The following is a 24,503-nucleotide window of genomic DNA, read 5'->3' on the forward strand; positions in this document are numbered from 1 at the left end:
GAGGCTAGCTTCATCTTCATCACATGCAGCATCCAGACCTCTGGGTGGTGAGGCCAACATCCGAGGGCGTGGCCACCCCAGCACCGTCTTCTCTGGGTGACGGCAGCGTGTCGTATTTCTCGGTCGGAGCTGTGGTTGTGTTTTCTGCATCTTGATCTGGAACATGATGAGCTGGCACCAGTCGATGCTTTCTGAGAACGAGCTCACATTCAAACGTTGCGCGGCGGCCTCAGGTAACGATGAGCGTTGCAGCGACTGAAATGTTTCCTACACAAACGACATTTCACCTGATCTGTTGGAGCGGCCTCGTTAACGAGCCAACAAGCCAACAAGTTTCACCCGATGAATCTTCGGTGATCATCTTCTTGGTTCCGTGTTATAACACCGGGTTGATGACGATCCTGACCGATTTTTCTTTCTCCTGTTCAAACATTGAGGACCGATGGACGGTTTCCACTTTCATCAGTGTTTTTGGTGTTGCAGGAGCCGGGGATCGAACTCCGACCGACCTGAGTGTGGCTGTTTTGGGCTTCTGCTGCAGGACGAGTCTGAGGCCTCCTGCCAGTGTTCAGTGATTTAGAAGCCGCCACAGTGCCTGAAGCCTTTGCACAGACCGGCTGCTGGACCATCCGGCTATGAATGACATTCACATAAATATCCATCTGCACATGAAAAGGCGCTGATTTTCTGGAAGCTTTCCAGTCTGCTGACCAATCACATGTGACCATGTAGTTTGGGGTCCCACAGGGCTCATTTCTAGGGCCTCTGACTTTTTCATTGTATTTACAGCCTTTGGCAGCCGTCCTTAGAAGGCATGGAATAACCTTCCACTGCTGATTCAAGCAAAGCAGAGGTGATTGTTTTTGGTCGTAGCGGACCTTGTGATCCCTCCTCTTTTGATTTGGGACGCCTGGCAGAGTATTTTAAACTTGTTGAAACTAACTTTGGTTTTAAGGTGGACTGATTAGGGCTCTGTCAAGTCCAGTTTTTATCATTTAAGGCGCTCAGCAGACCTATTTTATCCAGACTGCATTTTGAAACAGTACTCCGTGCTTTTACTTCATCTCGTTTGGATTACTGTAATACTCTCTGCTGCTGCTGCACGACTGCACATAACTCCCATCCTGGCTTCACTCCACTGGCTGCCTGCATATCTTAGAGTTTGTTTTTAAAGGCTTAAACGGTCTTGCCCCCACCTTCATCCTTACTGCCCCCCCATGTTTCTCAGGTCAGCTGACGAGCTGCTAACCTGCACATCAGAGAGGTCCCTCCATTGTCCATTTATTAAAGCATGCATTAAAGCTAGAGCTGCCACAAACGATTATTCTGATAGTCGACTAATCAGATCATCATCCACTGGATGTAAAACGTACAGCTTATTGCACCAGCAGCATCTGCTCTTATATAACTATCATTAGCTTACAGCTTTAAGTGTTTAAGGTATGTGCTAACTAAAAATAAAGACAAGATGATAGTTTATTAAATTTAATGAAGTTTGCAGATTGTTTCGGTGAAGTTTAATAAACTCCTTGCTATCTAAAATATAACAGGACACCGGAGTAAATTCTCGAGCATCTCACACTTCTGATATTCAGCCGTCTGCTTGACGTTTATTCAGCTGTGTAAAAACTATAACTTTAATCTCAGCCAAACAGATTTACTCAGGAACAAATAAAACACTAAAAAAAGCCAAACAATAACATTTTAAGTTATCTAAGTGACTTATATATCATGTTTAACCTGAGTAGCGAAAGACAGCGGTGGGTTTGAAAACGATTTGCCGGGAGTCCGGTGTTCTCACGGCTCTAGTTAGCCTAGCCCCGGCTAGCTATCGAGCTAGTGGGCTAACAGACGTCTCCGAAAACGTCGGAGCGCTTTTGAAAATATGTGGTGTCTTGATAAACTGAGCAGATATTTGAGGTTTACACAGCTACATTCTCGCCTGAAAATATGTTAAACGTTTATTTTGTGACCCAGAAAGAATAATAAGAGTAATATTAAAACTAACTAGCTGCCGCCATTGTTGGAAACTGAGCTGGGCCGCGCTATGAATTCTGGGACAGAGCTTCTTCTTCTTCGGGGTTTAACGGCAGCTGGCATCCTTGTACATGCAGTGCTGCCATCTTCTGTTTCAGTCCGTTATTACACTCTTAAATCCTACTACTTATTCCTGCGTCTTTTGTGATCTTACAAAGCTTCAAACGACGCGTCGACTATTAAATCAGTCGTCGACGATTTTGATCGACGTAATCGTGGCAGCCCCGATTAAATCCCATTTTTATTCCTTGGCTTTTGACCCAGTGTGACTCTGACTTTCCTGCTTTAATTTAATCTAATGTGCTGATTGTTTGTGTTTACTGGTTTTGTTTGTCATGTCAGGTGTACGATGATGAGGACGATGAGCTGCTGGAGAGGGTCACACTGACGTAGACACAGCAAGAACAGATAAACAGGAAGAGGACGCACTAAAATCCATAAAATCTGCAACAACAACACCTCCTCTCAGACCGGCCCCTCGCTCAGCTGCTGATGGCGGCCCTGGATCACGACCCACGTTGGCGAGCAGAACCAGGACCGCCCACACGCACAGCAGCACTTGTGTGTGTTCAGGATGTCAGGCCTGTGTGCGCTGTCATAGGATCAGTAACATTTCTGAAACGGCTCCTCATCACAAACGCCGCTGTGACAGCAGGAAGTGCGCAGGTGAGGCAGATTTCCTGCCCCCGGCACCATCTAGTGGCTCCGCAGGCTTTCACGGGCCGGTCACGCCGCTCTGACTTACCGGAACGCATCGAAATCAAAACTAGGCCTCGTTCTGCGTCACACCACACGCCGGCCTCTGATGGGACCGCCCTGTGCCGGCTGAGAGGTGAGCTCGGGTTACCCCCCCCGGCCTGACCCGCCAGGACCAGAGCCGCATGAATTATAAACGAGGCAGAGAGGGAGTGTGGGCTTTTCACCACAGGGAGCGGCACGACAACAGGAAGCTGTCATCGCCGCTGTGGCACACACGACAGCAGTAATTACCGCCACGACTACCTGCTGGCTTCTCGCCCTGTAAACAAATAGTGCGGTAATTAGACGCGATGCTGACATCGCTGTCAGCAGACGGCGCTTTTACTGCAGAGACGTTCAGGTTTGACTTTCTACACGGTTTTAAAAAGCCGGGAGGAGGAGCCACACTACAACAGCAAGTTGCAGGTCCTCTGACGTCCAGCAGAGGCAGCAGTGAGTCAGCCTCCACAGACTGTCATGGCTAACATGTTTACAGCCTGATGCTCAGGCTTCATGACACCTGTGGCGAGAAATCGCAGTTTAAACTGTTTCTTTAGGTGGTCTAAGTGGTGCACAGCCACCAGGGGGCGCTTTTTCAGCTTCCTCAGGGCAGAAAAAGGTTTAAAGTATAAAAATGTTCACACCAGTTCGTCCTTTCTGTAATCACCCTGTGCAAACTTTACACTCACCACCAGGGGGCAGAGTTTCATGCCTCCCCATACTCTGACTTTAAATACCTCGTCACTGAAACACGTGCAGCGTGGCTCTGCATGCTGCACGGCACAAGACGGTAAAGAAGGTGATGCAGGTGAAGATGAAGGTGGGGCTTATCTCTGATTGGTCCCTGAGGGTGTTTACATCACCGGGTCACGTTCAGACCCTCCATCTGCAGCAGAGCCTGAAGTAACCGCGTCCACGTCTCCCCTCGCGTGTTGGAGCTCGTACTCGAGTATTTGATCACCTGTCGCTGCCTCGGTGTCGCGTTACCTGTGTGACTGCCGACTGGGTCACCTGACCGCTCAGACAGGTAACAGGTAAGTGAGGAGGTGTTTCTATAAATAGACTATCTGCTGCTGTCAGTCAGCAGAAAGCAGCTTCCAGTAACCAAAACCTGACGCACGATAAGAAGCTGAGGTTGGAGCCTCCATGTGTCGCGCTTCAGCTGCTCGCCTGTGTCAAACGCCCCGTGGAGGCGTGTCATAACCAACAGACTTTATATAAAAGATGGACGGACACATCCTGACATCGGGCTTTGTGTTGGTATTTGTTTGTTGCCATGCTGGTTTTTCTGAACACTCTTTTTTTCCAGTTTCTTTCTACTGTTGCATCTCGATGATGTCACAGAGAGGGGCAGCCAATCACCGACCTGATAGGCTGCATAAAACAAAGCAGAGCTGCTCAGCTCGTCCGAGGATGGAAAGGGCCACGTCTCAGTGATGTAATCTGAACGTTTAATCTCAATAAAGGTTTTATGAATAAAGTTTAATCTCTGTGTTTGCTATAAATGGAAACCTGTGCCTGTGTGGCGCCACCGTCCGGTTCGCTCTGCGTGTGCAAACTGAGAATAACCACAGAGCGAGCAGCCTCGTCTGTCGCCGAGCGAACACCGGTAATCACGGGCATGTCGCCGCCACAGGTGACGTCACGCAGGTGACTCCACTGTCCAGCAGGGGGCGAGTCTCTGAGAAGATGAGGTCAGAGGTCGGGTCACAGTCCACGTTAGACACGTGACGCTGCGGGCTCAGGGGAGTAAGAACCCGTTTGGTCCCTGATTGGTCAGTCAGTGGCTGTTGGGGGTCACAAAGAGGTTCCTGTAGTTTTCCTGGAAGACGCCAACTTGTTTTGAAATGCTCGCCGTTTTCTTTGAGCATTAGTGAAACCATGGAAACGAAGACCGTTTCCTGTTTCTGTCGCACTTTTGCAACTTTGGCCACTCCTTCCTGCAAAGCGTCCTTTAAATAGAAATCCGTCCTGTTACGTCACAACATGCAGGTTTAAGAATATCCTCTCTCTGTGACATCACAGAGATCCTACAGCGGAAAAAAAACGAGTGTTCGGGCTCTCAGCTGTCGGGCACTTTGGTGTGAAGGTACAGCAGACAAACAGCAGATACACCTGAGAGCCGAGCAGTAAAAACACCTGCTGCAGCAAACAGGAGCCTAACGAGTGTAACCTGCCGCTGATTTAACGCTACACACAGCTGAGGTCCAGCAGCTTAACACACAACTACACCAGCTTCTTCACAGCCACAAAAACACGAGAAGCTACAGAGCAGACGGCGACAGGCGAGTTCAGTTCGATACAACCTGAGAGGAGGCATCAGGCGGTCCTGCAGGGATGAAGACGAGAGGCGCACTGACAGGCAGAGCGAGGAGGGAGGCACTAAGCTGCCGCTGCTTTAAAATAACCCAGGAGATCAATCTGATCTGAGAGCAGCATCACGCCGCCCCGCGCTGCAGGACGGGCCGAGTGGCCGATCCTGAGCTCCTCCACTGCTCAGGCGTCCTTTTGTGATCACCTGGAGATGAATGGAGCCGCCGGCGCCACTCCAACATCCCAGAATACTCTTCATTAACACTTCAAGGCCCGGCCGCTGCTGCATTATGGATCCAATTTAAAAAAAAAAGAAAAACAGGAAGCCAGGGCGCATATTAATTTGTCCAAACACGCACTGAGCGTGCTCCTCTTTGTCTTCGCTGTAAACCCCCGTCCCGCCGCCGCTAATTAGATGATGAGATGCTGTCAAATAATCAGCATCTCTTGCTTTTGTCGTTTCTACGCTGTGAGCAGCATGGCAACCGGAGCGATGTCATTTTATTAAAAGTCTGCAAACACGCTTTCAGGTCACGTGACTCCCTGCAGCTGTCACATGATCTCCTGATGAAGGGACACAAAAAACATAATGATGCAAACTTCAAATGATTGTGCATCAGTTCATGTTTATGGGGCTGACTCACTGCTGCCTCTGCTGCACATCAGAGGAACTGCAGCATGTGCATTTAAACTTTGAGTCATCGGCAGTATTCCGTCCTCCAGAGCCGATTTATCCGCCTGGAACGTCCCGTCACGCAGAACAAATCTGCCCTGACGAGGCTCGTGACGTTTGACGCGTTCCCGTCCTGCGAGCGCTCCTGACGTCCTCCCCGCTGCTGCGCTTACATAAGCAGACAGACCTGAAACCTGGAAGAGGCTTAAAAGATCAGCGCCTCCTGCTGCGGCCGGATCATCGACCTGCTCGCTCAGCAGATTACTGCCAGCGCTGAGCTCCTCCACCGCTCACGTCTTCCTCTCCTTTAAAGCCGTCGCTGCGTCACCTCCTTCTAGCAGCAGCTCTCAAACTAACAGCTGATCAAAGTCCTCTACAGAAGCAGTAAAACACACTTATATGAAGAAATAAATCACGCTGTCTGTTTAAGAAGCACGTAGAAACAAGGCAACTTTGTGCTTGAATAGTCCAACGTGGTTCCAACGTGTGGCCTGCAGCCCCCAGTGGGCTGTGACGGTACTGCAGGTGGGCCACTTCTTTTTATGTTGTGATTTTGTTCAAATATTTACATAAAAACAAACAAACAGACATAATAAAATTAAGACTTTCTAGTTTAAAAACCTGCATTTCTGACGTGCTTTAGTGCATTTGAGTTTTCTTTCTCATTGTAAGGATTAACAATGATCAAAAGCTTCAGCTGGGCTTCAAAAGATCTTCTAACTGCAGAAATGATCAGTCGTGCAGCACATGAGCGCCTGACCCCGGGCAGAAACAGGTCTGCAGTAACAGACGGTATAAAAATGTTCGCTTCATTACGCCCGATTTGTCCTTTGACCTCCTAAGACCCGAACTCTTTCATGGCAGCGTTTTTAATTTCTCTTTGTTATTTGGGCTGATTGGGACCTGATGAATGTAAAAACAAAGAATTACCAGATTAGTTTTAACCTAAGCCGAGCCACATGAGGATATTTGTTTAATTTTTGTTTTATTTTGAAAGAACAGTGGCAGTGTGATGTCCTGTGCATATCAAAATGTGATGTGGACCCAGATCCTAGGAGGTTAAAGCGGCTTTCTGTCATCACCCAGCGCAAACATTAAACTCACCACCGGGGGCAGACTTTAGAGAGGTGCAGCTGCTTTAAACTTCACTGAGAGGCTAAATAGAGAAACAGGTGTGTAGCTTCAGGTAAGGCGAGGCTTATCTCCGATTGGTCACTGGGTCGTTTGTGTTCTCCTGGAGCTCGGAGGATAAAAAGTGTTTCCTGTATTGATCTGATGCTGTGCACGAGAGGAGGCTCCTCTCTTCCTGCTTGATCCTTTACTCCTCCGTATCAGATTCCCTTTAAATAATGCTGGCTTCAGGAGCGCCGGCTGCTCTGCTTTCACGGCGAGGGAAGCTGAGCCCGGACACGGAGAGAGTGAGCGATTAGCTTTCAGAGCGAGAGGACGGTGAGTAAACTAATTATGTGAGCAGTAAATACACAATCAGATCCATAACTGCATCACTGCAGCTCCCTCTCACCCGGGAAACAGCTTCTTCTCTCCTCCGTCAGCTCAGGAGCCACGAGGCTGTGCTGCCATCTTGTGGTGTGATCAGGTATGTTTCTGACCCCACGGCCGATTAAACAACCCCAGGTAACGGGAGGTGACGGGAGGTGACGGGAGGTGACGGGAGGTGACGGGAGGAAACGCGCTCACCTGCCTGCAGAAGCACGGCTGAAGTGAGGACGTGAGAGTTTGAGCTCAGTTGCTGCGGCGCCTCCTGGACCCGACTATTTATAGAAACAGGACAGAGACGGGCAAAGATAGCAAGGAAATGGGTCTGTGTAATCCCTGGGTCCACACACACACACACACACACAAACACTGTCACACACACACATACACACTCCTCGTGCCCCTGGTACTCCCGAAAGAAAATTCAAATGTGCCCCTGGTACACTGCGCAGAAGAACTGCCACACACTCACACACACACACAGACACACACACACACACACTGTCACTCACACAGCGCTGTGATGTCGTCTCCTGGTAACCGTGGGTTGCTGGTATGAAACCTGCAGTGTACGTGGACGCCGACTGCCCGCGGCGAGGCCGCTCGCCTTCAAAGTAAGAGTCTCATCATCTAAAATGGTTTCATGCATTTACTCTGAAGGGCGGCGGCCGAGGTTTGTGGCGTCGGCGGCGTTCCTTGTAAGTCAGCATTAGTCAGCGTCTTCCCTGCAAACCACGGGCAACCGCAGCAACCGGCGCACGACTAAAGCAGTGACAGCGAGGTTTCTGGTGCAGCACGCTCTTTGTGACCAGCAACACTCAGCACCTGAGCCACGGCGCGTGGCGTGTGCGGCGGATCCTCGCGTGAGGACGCCCCTTATCAGTCAGTAACAGCCCTGATGTTTACGGAGGATGGGTGTGACGACGAACAGAGACACGTGTGACCTCTGACCTCGGAGGATCTCAGAGAATCTGACCTGAGCCCTAAAAACAGACCTTTATTGTCCACGGATGTCGGTGAAAACGTCGGCTGCTGTGAGGAAGCAGACGTTAGATTTTCATCTGTTTCACCACCTGACTTCAGCCCGTCTCTGCCTGTGCTTAATGTTTTGGCAGGAACTGCTTTGTTGTGATTTGGTCTGCGGACGGTGGAACGATATGGCGGCCTGATCCGCGTGCTTCCTGTTCTTCTGGTTTTCCAGATAAGCGTGATTCCTAAAAGTCCTCACACACGCGTGCAGATATTTTCCGAACGTGTGGAAAGTTTTGGAGCAGAAAACTCCCACAGAAACACACCTGAGCGGCGTGTTTCAAGCAAAAGGCCGACATCACCCTGAGGCGCCGAGGCTTTCCACCCGCCCGTGACACCCGACACCCGGACGGAGCGCCGTGGCTGCGGCAGGACGGCCTGTCCGCTCGCGGTGTCAGCGTGAGGTGCAGCGTGATGCCGACTTACCATAAATACTGCATGGACGCGGAGAGCCAGACGTGCGCTCGAGTGACCGATCAGAGATCAGTCTCAGCGTGACATCATCCTGACGCTGCGCTGGAGGAAGCGTCCTGCAGGCCTACGTGTTGTTCCTACAGGATTGAAGTGCAGGAAGGAGGCGGAGCCTTCAGCTTTCACGCCCCTGCTGCTGTGATGGTGCAGTATGAATGAAGTTGACTGAACAGCTGACTGTGCAGGGCGGGGCGTGTGATGTCACGGCGGCTGCTCTGCATTCCTGTCATATTCTCCGCCCACAGCAGAACGTCTCATGTTCTATTTTTATCTTTGTGACGTCGTCTGTAAAGTTTGGGCTCAATAACCTTTGACCCAGAGCTTAGGTTTCACCTGTGGGGGCGGAGTCTAGTTACTGATAATAATCTGGAGTCTTTCAGTTTTGGCGTTACGCCGTGAGGCGGGTCTTTGCTCGTTAGCCGTGTCTGTTCTCACTGATCACTGTCACCTGTTCAGCTTTTGCTCGCCACAGTGAAGGCCATCATCATCATCATCATCGTCATGGCAGCAGGGCAGTGACCTGTCTCAGGCCACAAACAGCTCATGAGGTATGTGGAGGATGACAGACGTCCTACCTGGTTTGTCTCCAGAGGACCAACCCCCTTTTTATCTCGTCCAATCAGGTCAGAGGAAGCGATCTGAACCTGGCAGACTGAACTCAGGGCAAAAAAAAGCTTTTTAGGCCCCGCCTTCCTCTGTAACATCACAGCAGGTGTTTTCCATTATCTGTCAGCTGTGAAAGGAGGGGTGATGTCACAGGTGGGGGCGTGGCCTCAGTGAAACCAGATAGGAGAAGCACAGAGGGAAGCGGCAGCAGCGTCTGGGGTCAGGCTTACGTTAAAGTTAGGACCCAGCTAACCTTCATCATCAGCTTTATTAAACATGTCTGAACCGCACACACTGCATCATCATCATCATCATCACTGATACTCATCACAGACTCCACCCTCCCTCCTCTGCACGTGCTCAGACCATCCGAGCACCTTCAGCCGGCCTCCACCGCCGCCAACCATCACAGCAGCGCCATCTTTCCCTGCACTCTTCTCCACCTCTCCACCTCTCCTCTCACTCAGCCTGTGCTGTTGGGAGGACGCTGCTTCTATAGAAACATGTTACGATCTGAATAAAGTTGTTTGGCTCAAACTGTAATCGTGTTTTTCCCAGAGGTCAGAGGTCAGTGTGTTTGATAAAAAGTCCTTAAAGGCAAAACAGACGAAGGTGTGACGGCGGCAGCGTGCTTCGTTTTATAGCACAATCCTCACGCTCGTCTTTACAACCGTACAGCGGAGAACAAACACGCCCCTAAAGCTGTTTATTTCCCTGGTTTGCTGACACCGGCGGATCACGTCCTATAAAGCGCTGTGACCTTTGACATTTTCCTGTCACACACAGCTCAGAGTCCAGACTTCCACATGGAGCTCGTCCAAACTGGGAGCTGAAGATGTTACACATGTGTGCACGCTGACGGGTCAGCGAGAAGCAACAACACAAAGCACACTGAAGACGTGTCACTGATCCACGCCGTACCGCTGCGAGGCTCCTCGTGCTGCCCCGAGACACCCGGCAGGAATCCAACCGCCAACCTCTCAGTCAGCACACGACCTGCAGCGTTATGTAACAGCTGACAGAGCTCAATCATAGGTCCAGCCAATCTCCTCCCAGCTCAGGCTCTGCAGACGTGCTCCACCTCTGAGGTGGGGGTTTGGAAGAAGGTGCTGCTCAAACCTGACGTCCCAGCAGGGACGGCGAGCTGAGGGAGTAGCGCTTTTCTGTGTCAGGTGGAGACCTGCTCCACAGTCACCAGGGTGGATGAGCTTAGAGGGTGGAGGAGTATTCACCTCCACACATTTAATAGTGAGCTGCGTGGCTGCCGGAGGCCGATGGATGCGCCGCGCTGCGGTTGTTTGTTTGCTTTTGTGCATTTTCGACTCTTCTTACATTTTCAACAAGAGAAGAAGAAGCACAGCGGCGTCCTCTAAAGCCCTTGGCTGCTTCCAGGGAGGAGGAGGAGTCCTCCACGTCCTCCTCTCCGTCCTCAGAGAGCTGCAGATTGGATCCTCTCCTCCTCCCGTGCAGTGAAACCTCCCACCAGGCCCTAAAAATGACCTCTTTTAATTAATTTCCCTGCCAATCCATTAATAGCAGCTATAATTAGAGGACCGTGGGAGATCGCTGGGAGATTAAACCACCTGACTGAACTTAAATCTGCACTTGTTACCTTTTTGTTCACAGGCGAGCGTATCCAGCTCGCCGTCCAGCTCTTTCACTTCAAAATAAAAGCCCCTGAGCTGTGCTGTAACGCAGGTGCCTGTAAGTCCCTCCTGTTATTTGGCGTCTCGCTGTCCGACTTCATCTCCGTGAAAACGGAGACGAGGCTGACTAACGCGCACGCTCCGCGTTACTCAGAGCTCAGCCCATCGAAGAGGAAGTCTGACGGCTGGAAACATCCGCGTGACGCGTGTCCTCGATGTGTCGCGGGAGCTACAGCGACACGGCGCCTGATTCATTGCTATTAAAAATACAGCAGCGAGCACTTCCTGTTAAAACCGTCCGACACCTGAATCACATTCAAACATCTGTGCAAACCACTTCACTCGCTCTCTGATTGGTTTGCATACATATATGCCCCTCGGCAGGCTTCCTAAAGCTGGCCAATGAGGCGTAAGTGGGCTCAAAGAAGGCGGAGCTACTCTAACGGAGCACAAGAACAAAAGTACAGAAATGAAGCCGAGCCTGTCAGGACGCTTCGTCCTCCTATAAATGTTTTAAATATAATTTTGAAGATAAACAAGAGCCGAGGCGTCAGAGTCCAACGTCAAACATCAGCCGCTGATCAGAATAAGCCTTCTTTGCATGACCCTCAGTTCATCCTGTCTGAAACCAGCTGCTCTGGATCCTCCCACTTTAAAGGCCATGACCATATTAGATGACCATATTAGGGGTCTCTCTGTGACATCACAGACATCCGAGAGTAGAGAGTATATTATTGTGTGTACAGGAAATGGACAACGCCCACTTTAAGCATGTGACAGCAGTATTTCCTGTCTAATAAGACTCACAGGTGCCAGCTGCCGCACATACAAACAAATGACACGAGCTTCCTGCGCCGCTCCTCCTCGCTTCACCTGCTCTGACGGTGGAGGAGAGCAAAAACACATTTTAAACCTTTCCCTGTAACAGCGTGTGAAGCAGACGCTGGTTTAGACTCGTCCAGATGAACATTTTGATCCAACCTGCTGAGAATTTTTCCACCAATCACGTTTATTTAAAAATGAGACGAAGCAGGAAAGAAGTGACAGAAGAAAAGGATGAAACTGCATCGGCTGAGTTTCGCTATCGTTTCTGCGCTCGCCGCTTTACTGAAAACCACAAGAAACAGTCAAATTGTGAAGGAACTCTGGCAGCGGCGTCTTTACTCCGAGCCGCCGCGTGACGCCTCGCTTCCTGTGCAGAGGCGTGAACAGCAGCAGGTTAGGAGCTCTTAATGAATCGACTCATTTCTCTAATCTGTGAATCATCACGCCGTCTGAAAGCCCGCAGCCACATCTGGACGAGCACCACGGTCCGCCGCCGCCGCCATGGCGAAAACCACAAAAAGAGAGAAAAGACGAAAGGGACTGTGGAGGGACTGCAGACGAGTCGCACTGTTCGAGAATCTGAATTACATGTTTATATGTTTATAAATCCATATTTACGGCCTGCAGCTGTTCTCTGCTCTTACTTTAACTCCTCCTCTTCCAGCATCATCACATTTCCATCAAACGTGACCACAAACGGCCCGAAACCCCAAAACTTTGGCTGATTTGGTTCAGCCCACAGAGAGCACGCCGTTCACACCAGAAACCATTAAACCCGTAATTACAGACATTTAAGACTGTTTTTCATTTCAAGGCCAGCGTCAGGAGCTGGCTTTTATTTTGAAAGGACTCTTCTTGGTCATTTGAACCCACTTTGTCACATCAGCCATCGCCGGGCGTCTGCAGACGTGAAACCGTGGACGCGAGGCCTCGCCGATACGAACAGCGGCTCCTTCAGCTCAGAGTTCATCTGTCCAGCTGAGAACATCTGGATGAATGAGAGCTGAGGGAAACAGCGCGGCGTGGACGTCGCCGACGGGATTTTGCGTGTTTTCGTGCACCTACGTCGCTTTCAGTACTGAAGTGAATACGTGTGGAAATCTCTGAGGGAGGTGTTCTCCAGATTTCCCTCGCTTCACTGCACCCAAACTTCAGAGTCTGAGAATCTCGATGAACTCAAACATGAAAACTGCTCAGATATGAAGAGACGTTTGTCCTGAGCTGAAAGGTTTTATATAAGACGAGAAAAACAAAGTGTTGTCAGCCGTGTTTGATCCAACACGAGCATCTAACTGAGACCTTATGATTGAAGAAGAAGCTGCAGAGTGAGCTGGTTACTAATCTGTGGTTATAAATGCTGATGTGGATCAGAGATGCGTCACCGTGGGAGCAAAGACGAAACCTGAAAAGCAAAGCTGAGCCGGAGAAGCGTCGGGGTCAAAGTGCAGGCTTCCTGCTGACCGACTGACCTTTGCGTTTGTGTCGAACGTTTAGACGTGTAATCTGCGAGCGATCGCGACACATAACAAGCTGCATTACCACCATCAGTTTACTCTGTGCGTGCGCTCTGATTGGCTCCCCGTGTGTCAGCGATTAAAAGTTTGACTGTTTAAAAGAAAACTTGAGCCGCAGACGTACGCGCGCAGCAGCGGGAGGAGACACTCACCTCCTCCTGCAGAAGATCCTCAGACCCGTGAAGGTCCTGCTGTTGTGCTGGCAGGTGGGGGCCGGCGTCGCCCGGGGGAGCTCTGCGTTGGAGGCTGAAGACGTGGAGGTGGACTCCTCTCCTCCATCCTGCAGCGGAGCATGCTGCTCCTCCTCCTCCTCCTGCGGCGGCGGCGGCTGCTCCTCCATGCTCGTGCTCAGTGCTGCTCTGGGATCAGCTCTGAGCTGCCGCCGGCCATCGCCACAGCCGCTTAACTTTCCACGCGCAACTTTCCACCCTCACAAACACAGGAAGTGCCTCGGCTGCAGACCTCCGCGCGTCTCCTCTCAGCAGCAGGAAGCAAAGATCGACGCTTCTCTTTGTGACAGGAGGAGGAGGTGGAGGAGGTGGGGGCAGCTTCACTCTGAACTGGCTTCCTTCCTCCTCCTAACCCTCTCAGCCGGAGGAAGCCTGTCTGCGCTGCATTTCCAGGAAGTTTAACAGAGAAACAAACGCTTCAGTGTGGAAGGAGCTCCTCCTTTCCTCCTTTCCTCCTTTCCTCCTCCCTTCTCTCCTTCTCCCTCTCTGCCGAGCAGCTGCTGCTCCCGTTCCTCTCCTCGGAGTCGCGTCTCCGCTCTCTTCTCTTTACTTTTTATCTCAGCTCTGTGGTTCTCCCTCTCCTTTTCTTTTGTCCCACCCACTCCCCAGCTGCCTGCCTCTGATTGGCTGAGGGCAGAGAGGTGAGTGCTTTTGCCACCTGCTGGCGCTTCAGCCACTGTACAGCTGTTTAAAAGAGAGAGAGAGGAAATGAACTCATTTTCTCCTCTCCAGCAGCAGCAGCTGAGGGTCGGCTCACTCCTCCTCCTCCTCCTCCTCCTTCAGTCGTAGCTGAAGCAGCGAGAGGTCCGAGAAGCCGCCGCAGGTCTGAGGAGTCCAACACCAACACGGTTTCAGCTTCTGCTGCCTCTCACTCGGATCACATGTCTGCAGCTGCTCTCGCAGCGCTGCCCTCCCACATATAGGTTTTACATAAAGATTGCAAAGCAGCCCACACCGAGAGGAGAGGCGCGAGCGAACCGCAGCGAAGCGGAGGTCGCGCGGCCACGGCGAGGCCCACGCACAGATCTTCACTACGTGCACGCGGCGGCTTCGTCCCCTGGGTTCCCGCTCCGAGGTGGAACTGCAGGATGAGCCGGGTTATTTTTGACAGGCAATTAAAGCGGAGGTGCAGCGGCCAGGAGGAGAGTAAAAAAAGATCTCATCAGACGCTTGAAGACAAATAGCGTCCCCCCGGCTCTGCACGCCGCCTCACTTTCAGAAATCTGTTCAAGCTTTGCTCGCTAAAAGTTGTTTTCAGGTCTCCATCGTCACTGAAGGAGGCGCAGCTGCCAATAACAACACGCAGACATGACCTCATCGCCGCTTCTGTTCGCTCCATGTGTAAAATTCCATCATGTGTCAGGTTCATCCAAAGAAAACCAAAGATTAGAGCGAACTCTCCACGTTCAGGGAGGAAGACGTGATGAAGACGACCTGCTGAAGTTCAAACTGAGGACTGTGATCGTGGTTGTTGTTCTGAGCGTTTCAGAAACTGATGATAAGCTGGGACCATCTCTGAGTTTACACAGAAGGTTTGAACGAATCCAGCTCTCACAGAAAATACCCCGTTAGGGTCAAAGGTCAGAGGAGAAGAGACAGGAGGACAACAGCAACTGGTTACCAACGAGCTGTGCAGAAGAGCATCTCTGAACCTCGCAGCAGAAGAGCTACAGCGGCAGAAACCTGCAGAACAGTCACAATGAAGGGGCTCAAGACTTTTGCACAGTGTTGTATTTACTGTGAAATACTAACAGAGAAGTAATCAGATTACTGTGGCGTATGAAGCTCAGTGTGCCCACAGTGGACACGATTAGTGTCTAAGAGTTTTGTTCCAAACCAAACAAACTGTAAGTTTAACTTTTGTTAAACACGTTCTATAATAATATTATTACACAGTAATAATATTATTTTATATTATAAAGTATTATAAGACTACAAAGAGGAGCGTGGCAAACACAAACAGGTTTCCTACGACTGCTCTGAACGTTTCATTTCATTCATATCAATAATGACGGTCGACAGTTTCACGGTGACGCTGCGTAACGAACGAATCAGCAGCTCCTGAATGTTTCACGTCTAATAACGTACATTTAATGATTATGTCTTGCAGAGTAAAGCAGGAAGTAACTAACAGGAGACACCTGTACAGGAGGGGAACACTCGCAGAGCAGAAGCTGAGCATAAATCAGGATTGAGGAATCAGAACTGAGACTAGAAGAGAAAACCACGGACCAAGTGAAACAGGAAGTGAACATGGATGTAGCTGAAAGACGGAATATGAGCATCGACATACTTCACATGAATGAACCGACACAAAGGTGAACACAGCAGCAACACACAGCGAAAAATCAGAGACTCACAAATCAAATCCTAAACAAACCCAGAACAGCATCTGCAGGCCTCACTCAGCTCAGTAAAGGTCAGAGGTCAACAATAACAAAGAGGCGGGGCCAAAATGGCCTCCATAGGAGAGTCCAAGGAGCAAAAACATCCCAGCATACAGACGACTCGCTGCAACTGACAGAACCGCGACCTGAAAACCCTGAAGGAGGATGTCCGCCCATCAGTCCGTGCCCTGAAGCTCAAGAGCACTCGGGCAGCAGGACAATGATCAGAAACACCACAGCACGTCCACCTCTGATTGGCTGAGTGGCCAGAATCAGTGTGACCTTAAACAGGCGTTCATGCTGGGAAACCCTCCAGCACGTCCGAATTCAAACAATCCTGAAAACTCCTCCACAGTGACGTGAACGACCCACTGAAGGCATCACGAACACGTGACCGCGGGTTGAACCGCCAGTCATCAGGTTTAGGGGCAGTTACTTTTGCACAGAGGGCAGGCAGGTCTGCTCTGAGTTCACTCTGGTGATCTAATATTAAAATCGCAGAAGGGAAACAAAAGTAAAAGTTGCTGAGTCGACTTCTTCAAACAGAGTCGCGGCCCTGAAATGTACTCGCTGAACGCCTGTTATTAGAGAAGGTAACTGAACCTTGTGCTGCGTTAATATAACAACAACAACAACAACAACAATAATAATAATAATAACAATAATAATAATAATAATAATAATAACAATAATAATAATAACAACAATAATAATAATAATAACAATAATAACAACAATAATAACAATAATAATAATAATAACAATAACAATAATAATAATAACAATAACAATAATAATAATAATAATAATAATAATAATAATAACAATAATAATAACAATAACAATAATAACAACAACAATAATAATAATAATAACAATAATAATAACAATAATAACAATAATAACAATAATAATAACAATAACAATAATAACAATAATAACAATAACAATAATAACAATAATAATAATAATAATAATAACAATAATAATAATAATAACAACAACAACAATAATAATAATAATAATAATAATAATAACAATAATAATAATAATAATAATAATACCAATAATAATAATAATAGCACATAAGAATACAAATGTTACTTGAATCTAAATTCTAATGAATGCACTCAGCTTGAATCTGTCTTGTCGGACACGTGACCCTTACAGAATAACCTGTTGCCTACCTGGTGGAGCGACGCTGCCTCCACACCTGAGCACGGTCGGGGGTTACAGAGGATTCAGCAGCTGGAGGATCTGTAGTGGCTCAGCGTGGGGAAAACACTTCAGTCAGGCTGTGATCAGCTGATCTTTATGGATCGACACGTTTCACATCACTACATAGTGATGCTGCACAGTACACGGCTGATATAAAGGTGGAAATCAGTGACTGAGTCTTCAATGACGAAGCCCACGGCCACGTTCACGCACTCAGCTGCAAACTAACCTGTTTATCCTGCACTGCCAGCTGTTTTCATGCAACATTTCAATAACACAAAGTTAGCACGGCTTAGCTTGTTTAGCAGGACGTTTCCCAAAAATGAAACACAAGAATTTATGTAAACAATCCTGATCAGATCACGTGTGATTTAGAAACATGAGGACTTCCAGCTTTAAATGAGCTCGCTCCTTCTTTCTTATCTGTCTCCATCTCTGAGTGAACTTAGCTCTCTGTGTTTTCTCTCCCTGTCAGATACACCAGCTGGGCCTTTAGCTGCAACACACTGTGACACACACAGTTTGTGTGTTTGCTGATGTTTGTCGAGCTGATAGAAACGCTGCATTTCAGATGAGCTGACAAAATCCTTACTCCCGCTATGCTAGCTCCTCTTCTGTGCTGCTAGCTAGATGCTAAGGTTGTCACGATCCAGGGTTTCCTGTTTGATATCTTCAGTGTGAATCTGTTGTAGTTTTCAGCTTGGACACAGTACTACCTTTGCCCAGGTGACGTGTTTCCTGTCCTCCTGTGTCCCCCGTGTCCGTGTTTCGTGGGTTTTGTCTGGCTTTACTTTGGCCCGTTAGCTCAGCGGCTCTGTCTCAGTGGCTGTGTCCCAATTCAGGGTCTGTGTCCCATTTCAGGGATTGTGTCCCAATTCAGGGTCTGTAGCCTTAAAGTACGCAGCCTCAACGGTCCTCAAGGGCCGCGTACTCAAAGACCGCCAAGGCCGGAAGTGCGAGGCTTGTGAAATGGGACGGTCTAGCCTCCGTCGCGCTGCCCAGGTTGCCTAGCAACCATGACAGCCGGAAACGTGTGGTTGACAGAAATGAAGGAGAACATGTTTTGTTCATTTGTTTGTTTCTACATGAGCTTTGTGTGATTTAATAAGTATCTGAGGCTGAGACCACAGGACTGTAAAACATGATTGTTGGGCTTCTTTTCTGTACTGAACAGTCGTTTAAGATTAGTTAGTAAATAACAATTAGCTGATGTTGTTCATGAGACTAAAGTCATCTCACTGTGGTAATGTAAATATAATATGGCCAATATTATATTAATCAATATTAGTTATTACAGCAGTGAACTTGAACTCTGTGTCAAACACTGAGCTTCAGTAAAGATTCAAGTTGCAGTTATTTATATTTCCTATCACCTTAAATCTTCACTTAAAGACGAGTATCTGTGACAGTGTATATACAGATGTATTATATATAAGAGACAAATATTGTTCTTTTAATATGTTGGCATTACTAAATTTGGCTCAATGCTTACATATATGTGTAAAAAGCAAATGTACGAGCTGTGATAACTGTGTCTGATAGAATGAAGAGTCGACTGATATATAAAATATTCCTTTATTGGGTGAGAAAATCAGACCATGTCATAACTGCTTTAAGTCATACAGAATAGATATCAGAGCCTTAAACAGGCTGATTCTGCTAAATGGGTCAAACTGGGCAGAAAGTCTACAAACACATAACATCCTTATAGAATATGATGTAACACTATAGATCAACTTAGCTCAGAATATATAAAGCATATAAACAATTACAGCAATATGATGCAACAAACACAGCAGTGCGACTGATCCAAAATACTCAAAGCTTCATAGAACTGAAACAAACATTTATTTTTAGCTCCATTCAGCTGCTGATACATACTTTAGGTTTCTGAACATTAAACTTGTTGCTGCCTTTCATAGTGTGTAACTTGAAGGCCCTGAGTACTTTCTCCCACACTGAAAACACTGGATGATAACATTATTTGAACATTACCTAATAAGACTGATTCAGGACAGACAGTTAGTGATGTTAAACTTTAAATACATGTTCATCCTTTTATTCCACAATCAGAGAGAAAGAAACAGAGAGAGAGTGCAGGACACACAGGTGACAGTCTCAGGTGTACACACTGCTACAAACAGGAGGATTTAGTGTTTGTGTTATTACGAGTGCTGAACAAGAAGAGTTCCCAGATGGTACAGTGGACACATGTGTGACTGCTGTGATTAAAGCATCTTTCTTTCAGCTTAACGAGTGAACCGTCAGCTCGTTCAAACACACGTTAAAGTCCGTTTGGCTCGACACCACCGAGCAGAGGCAGCAATATAACAGAGCTAACATTAACAGTGCAGTGAATCCTGCTTGTGCCGTGATATTCAGGACTGCAAACCGAGCAGCATCACTGACTTTCAGCTTGTTGTGTTTGTGGATATATGACTGACTTTAATTATCCACAAAATCATCACATTCTCTGTAAGATTAAAGTCGACTGTTGTATTATTATATTTTAAAGGCTTTAAAAGCAAGTTAACATACAAACGTCACTAATGTCACATAACTTTGCTGACATGTGGCAACAGTCATGTTTTAATGTTCTTCATTATTAAACATTTGCACATAAATAAGTGACATAATATTCAATAATAAACTATGCATTCTGGGATATGTTGGGCCACGAAGTCTACACCGCCACAGCCTTAACATTCAGGGAAATGAAGGACGCATCTGAGGGCTGCATTTCGAGCAGCCTTTGAATTGGGACAGCCTTCGGCGCCGCTGTGACGTAATCGGCCTTAAAATGCGGCCTTTAAGGCTGCAGACCCTGAATTGGGACACAGCCTGTGTCTCGATCCATGTTCAGTCATCCAGGTAAGTCAAACGTGTCAGTGTTAGCTTCCTGTTTTATTTTGATAGTCTCTCGTCCTGTGTGTGTGTTCAGATTTGAGGTTTTAAAAAATCAATTTAGATTTAGATTTCCTCCCAGTTTTTATAAGCATAATAAAAGCATACGAGGTTTATGAGAGCTAGAAGTTAGTGGTGATGACACTAACACACTAACACATAAACACATGAGCACAGGAAAGATGCTCTCATGTTGAACGCCATCACAACGGCAGGAAGACGACACCAAAGTTCAGCTGAAGGATGATCCAACCACAGCTCGAGGTTAACACCACGCTGTGTGGTTTGGACACTCGCTGTGAAAACATCCACATCCTGAGCTTCAGGAGCGTCACCGTCAGCCCACGGCTGCACTTACACCAGGAGATTTAAAAACTGATTAAAGCTGCAGAGCATACATACGTTTTATACAGATTTCTGTGTAATTTCAAAATACGCCTCAGCTGACCTGGGGTCACAACTTTATCCGCTCCACGAGGCAGGTGTGCACGCTGCAGACTGATAGGTTTCTATTTCACGTTGCTTTCTTATTATATCTTACCCATCTGAGAGGCAGAAGAAGTGCTCACCTGTACTCCAGATGTTAACATCAGCTCTGTGGCTGCAGGATGAATCTGTGACCAAGTGCTGTGGAGCAGCGGTCTCCAACCTTTTTTGTGCCACGGACCGGTTTATGCCCGACAATATTTTCACGGACCGGCCTTTAAGGTGTCGCGGATAAATACAACAAAATAAAACCAAAAAAAAAGAAGATTTATTCATAACACACGTGAAAAGACCCAGGAAAACCGAGTAAACAATAAAAACGATAACAAAATAATGCTGAAAACCAAACATTTCACACCTGAGCTTCAACTCTCGCGGCCCGGTACCAAACGACTCACGGCCCGGTGCCGGTCCGAGGCCCGGGGGTTGGGGACCGCTGCTGTAGGTAACTGAGTTATCATTTAATACATCAGCATCCCTCTAATGCTGCTGCTGGAACAGGTGGGTGGATTTAAATGGAAGTACTTTGTAATTGAGTTATCATGTTTTACTGCTGCTGAGGCAGCAGGTCAGACGCAGGGAGGAAGCTGGTTTCACCACGTAAACATAAAGAAGTCATAAAGTACGTCAGACTAGTGAGAGCGGCTCCATATGGAGGACGAGACGCTCGCCGTTTCATATTGAAAAGATTTGAAGTAAAATGAAGCCTCACTAATATCTCAGAATCGTTCATTATTATCTTGTAACTCTGATTTCTGCTATAGTTTATTTTGTTTGCAGTTTGTTTTGTCTGCATGTTTCCTCTCATGAAGAACTTTCTCATAAATCATGTTTCATCATCCCCACATGTTGGGATGTCAGTTGTTGCTCTTTTATTAGATGTTAAACTTTTTAAATCCTGATGGACGTTTCCTGTGATCCCTCACTCATTCCTGCTGACGTTTCAGCGAATCATCTGCATGAAGCACTGCAGGTTCATTTCAGTTCAAAACTTTTAAGAAAGCACCTCCACCTTCAGATCATTCGCTGTGGTTTTAGTGGAGCTGTGATCCTCGGGGCTGCTCCTCTTACTCGCCCGAAGCTCTCGCTGAGAGCTGCACTTATCTAACTGTGGAGGCCGCGCTCTCAGCTCAGCGCTCGAGTGAACGTTAGTGATGCAAACGTTGAGCCTGAAATGATTTTTATTTCTTCAGAGAAACTGTGTTCACAGGGCTGCAGGCTAAACACGGACCTCAGCCTCGACCCTCTTAAATGTGAGTATCGGAGAGAAACAACGGCACGTTTGGTAAAAATAATCTGGATTTGAAAAAAGAAAAAAGAAAAAACTGGAACGACGTGTTCGTGACATCGTCCACAAACGGGTGTCGACCTGCAGGATCTTCTACAAACTGCTTTAACAGGTTTTAGACAAATTAATTAACAGATGCTGCAAACCAATCATCAACCTCCGTGGCAGAACACACCTGCAGTTCCTCTAACGTCCTCTAGAGGCGCCATAGACTCCCATGTTAAACTGTAATGGGACCCTGATGGTCCCAGAAACCTTTTGGAAAAGTGTGACTGATTTATGTTTTATCCATGTGTTTTCGTCCCAGTCGTGGGACACTGAACCAGATCTTTACCCTCTCAAGGATACCTGAGCGTGCTCGCCCAACCAGTCTACATTTGTTTTGTGGACTTGGAGAAGACCTTGGACCATCTTCCTGGGAGCGTCCTGTGGGGCTTTGGGACTCTGGAGTGTTTGGTCTGTTGCTACGGGCCATTCGATCCCTACACTAGCGTTGCAAGAGCTTGGTCCGCATATCCGGCGATGAGTTGGACTCGTTTCTGGTGGGTGTTGGACTCCGCCAGGGTCGAGTTTTTGAATCAGCTGCATAAATCCATCATGTGACCGCACTCATTTCCATCCACCGTTTCCTCTTCCTGTCCCACGAGTCCTCGGGGATGCTCAGCCAGGTTGGTTGACATCTCTCGCTGCTAACATCATGTAACCTGGTCCTCCTTGATGGTGTCTGCTCTGTCCACCTTCAGCAGGAAGTGTCTCGGATCATTGCAAACACTGCTTTGTTGGAGGTCGATGGATTCGCTCCTTTGTATGTGTTAAATCGTCAGCGCTCGCTGTCAGACGTCTCATTGTGATGGAATCTGAATTCAGTTAAGTTTGGTGTCGTGTGAATTCACAGGTGCTTTCATAGTGTAAGGTAAAGACTCTGCACTCACTCAGCTAAAGCATCTTTTAAAAACAGAGATTTTCAAGTTTTATAATTAGAAAAACTTCAGTGTCCACATTTATAAGACATACATCACTGCATGGTGTTATTTAGTAAACTAATTGCATCCTGTTCTCCTCCTGCATGCATCTTATTTTGAAAATCACAGGCTTTTATTTTAAAAAGCATACTGACCTTCCAGCATTCATCCAAAAAAACAACAACAAAGTGTTTGAAAGAAACACAAGCAGGCTTTGCACAACCTCGCCGTCACTGTGTGCTTCAGTGTGGGAGGAGTTATGTGCAAAAGTTTTGGACCTTCGTTACAGCCACATGTCGTGGGACTGTTCGCCTTTACGAAACCCTGTGCAGGTTTTCATGAAAAGATTTTAGTCGACGGCGTCATCTGGCCCCGCCTCTCGATGAGACACGAATAGAAGAATGACGGCTGTCCTGTGCACGGTCAGCAAGTCTGTTTCTCTTTAAACGTTAGATTTAAAGACCGTGCAGAGCTCGTAACCGCAAAATGAAAAAACAACGTGCGCGGTGATCTCGTCGCCGTTGAAATGGCGCTTTGAGGACAGCAGTCAGCGTCAGATTAAACGACATCGTTTCTGCACGACGGCAACTTAACCACAAAACGACACAGGCACTGAGCGACGATGTTTCATGTGGATATAAATGTATGAGTGGACTTCCAGAGAGGTCTGGCTCAGATTCATAAGCTTTAGCCGTCTGTCTGAGAGACCGCGACTGGTCGGAGGCCGGTTGCCCCTCACCAGGTGACCTGTGTGGTCCCAGAGTTGGAGGATGCCGTAGCACTTCCTGTTAATCAAACAGAGAGCTTTAAAACGCTCTGAAAATAACGGTTAATAAAAATGCTGATTAAAAATCAAAGGAGCTCAGACCACAGTGATGGTCCTCCATGGACAAACGAATCCTACCTGCTGTGACAGTAAACATGTGGAGGACGCAGGCTGGCCTCGCTCGCTGTAATCACATCAGCCTGCTGCTGAGGGCCTGATGGCCTCGCTGCTCGGACGGCTGCTGGGCCTCAGCGGCCATAATCACCGGCCTGGAGCGACTCTCCCCGCACGCACACACGAGGGGGACGTCACTGTAATCTCATTACTCCTCCCAGTAACACGCATCATAACCAGCTACTCTCAGATCTTCACTGATCTCATTACAGAGACGAGCTGCTGAAAACGTGCAAGAAAAACATTTTCAAAGAGTTCATTAAAAAGGAGTCGGCGTCTTTTTCATCTGGTGCAGGTAAAGCAAACACTCCACTGCAGCTTCAGCTTGGAGTCAAACATTAATGGTTCCTGCTTCAGCTCAAATATAGAAAAACAGATGATGTGAAACCACACCGGGCTTTACTGTGGTGTGCAGCAGGAAACGGGTTCATTAGAACTGAAGAGGAACAGATTACAGCATTTTTAACAAGAGTTTAAAATAATAATAATGGATTGGATTTATATAGCGCTTTTCAAGACCCTCAAAGCACTTTACAATGCCATTATTCATTCACTCTCACATCCACACACTGGTGGAGGCAGCTACAGGTGTAGCCACAGCTGCCCTGGGGCAGACTGACAGAAGCGAGGCTGCCATATCGCACCATCGGCCCCTCTGGCCATCACCAGTAGGCAGTAGGTGAAGTGTCTTGCCCAAGGACACAACGACCAGGACAGAGAGCCCAGGGATCGAACCGGC

General features: G+C 47.9%; 2 protein-coding genes across 5 annotated transcripts in view; one reads left to right on the forward strand and one right to left on the reverse strand.

The window, feature by feature from the left end:
• Positions 1 to 7,764, reverse strand: part of dgkzb (diacylglycerol kinase, zeta b) — a 29,786-nt gene extending 22,022 nt beyond the window's left edge. The window contains exon 1 of one of the 4 annotated variants that reach the window (XM_085168855.1): positions 5,082 to 7,764. The gene's annotated coding sequence lies outside the window, so the exon portion shown is untranslated. Of the gene's footprint in view, positions 1,777 to 5,081 lie in introns of those variants that run through there. The other 3 variants (XM_085168854.1, XM_085168856.1, XM_085168857.1) reach the window with 3 other exon arrangements.
• Positions 7,765 to 21,128: 13,364 nt separating this feature from the next.
• Positions 21,129 to 24,503, forward strand: part of phf21ab (PHD finger protein 21Ab) — a 41,383-nt gene continuing 38,008 nt past the window's right edge. Inside the window, exon 1 of the mRNA XM_085168866.1 lies at positions 21,129 to 21,134. The gene's annotated coding sequence lies outside the window, so the exon portion shown is untranslated. The remainder of the gene's footprint in view (positions 21,135 to 24,503) is intronic.

This window comes from Neolamprologus multifasciatus, chromosome 7 (genome assembly GCF_963576455.1).
Source record: "Neolamprologus multifasciatus chromosome 7, fNeoMul1.2, whole genome shotgun sequence".
NCBI lineage: Eukaryota > Metazoa > Chordata > Actinopteri > Cichliformes > Cichlidae > Neolamprologus > Neolamprologus multifasciatus.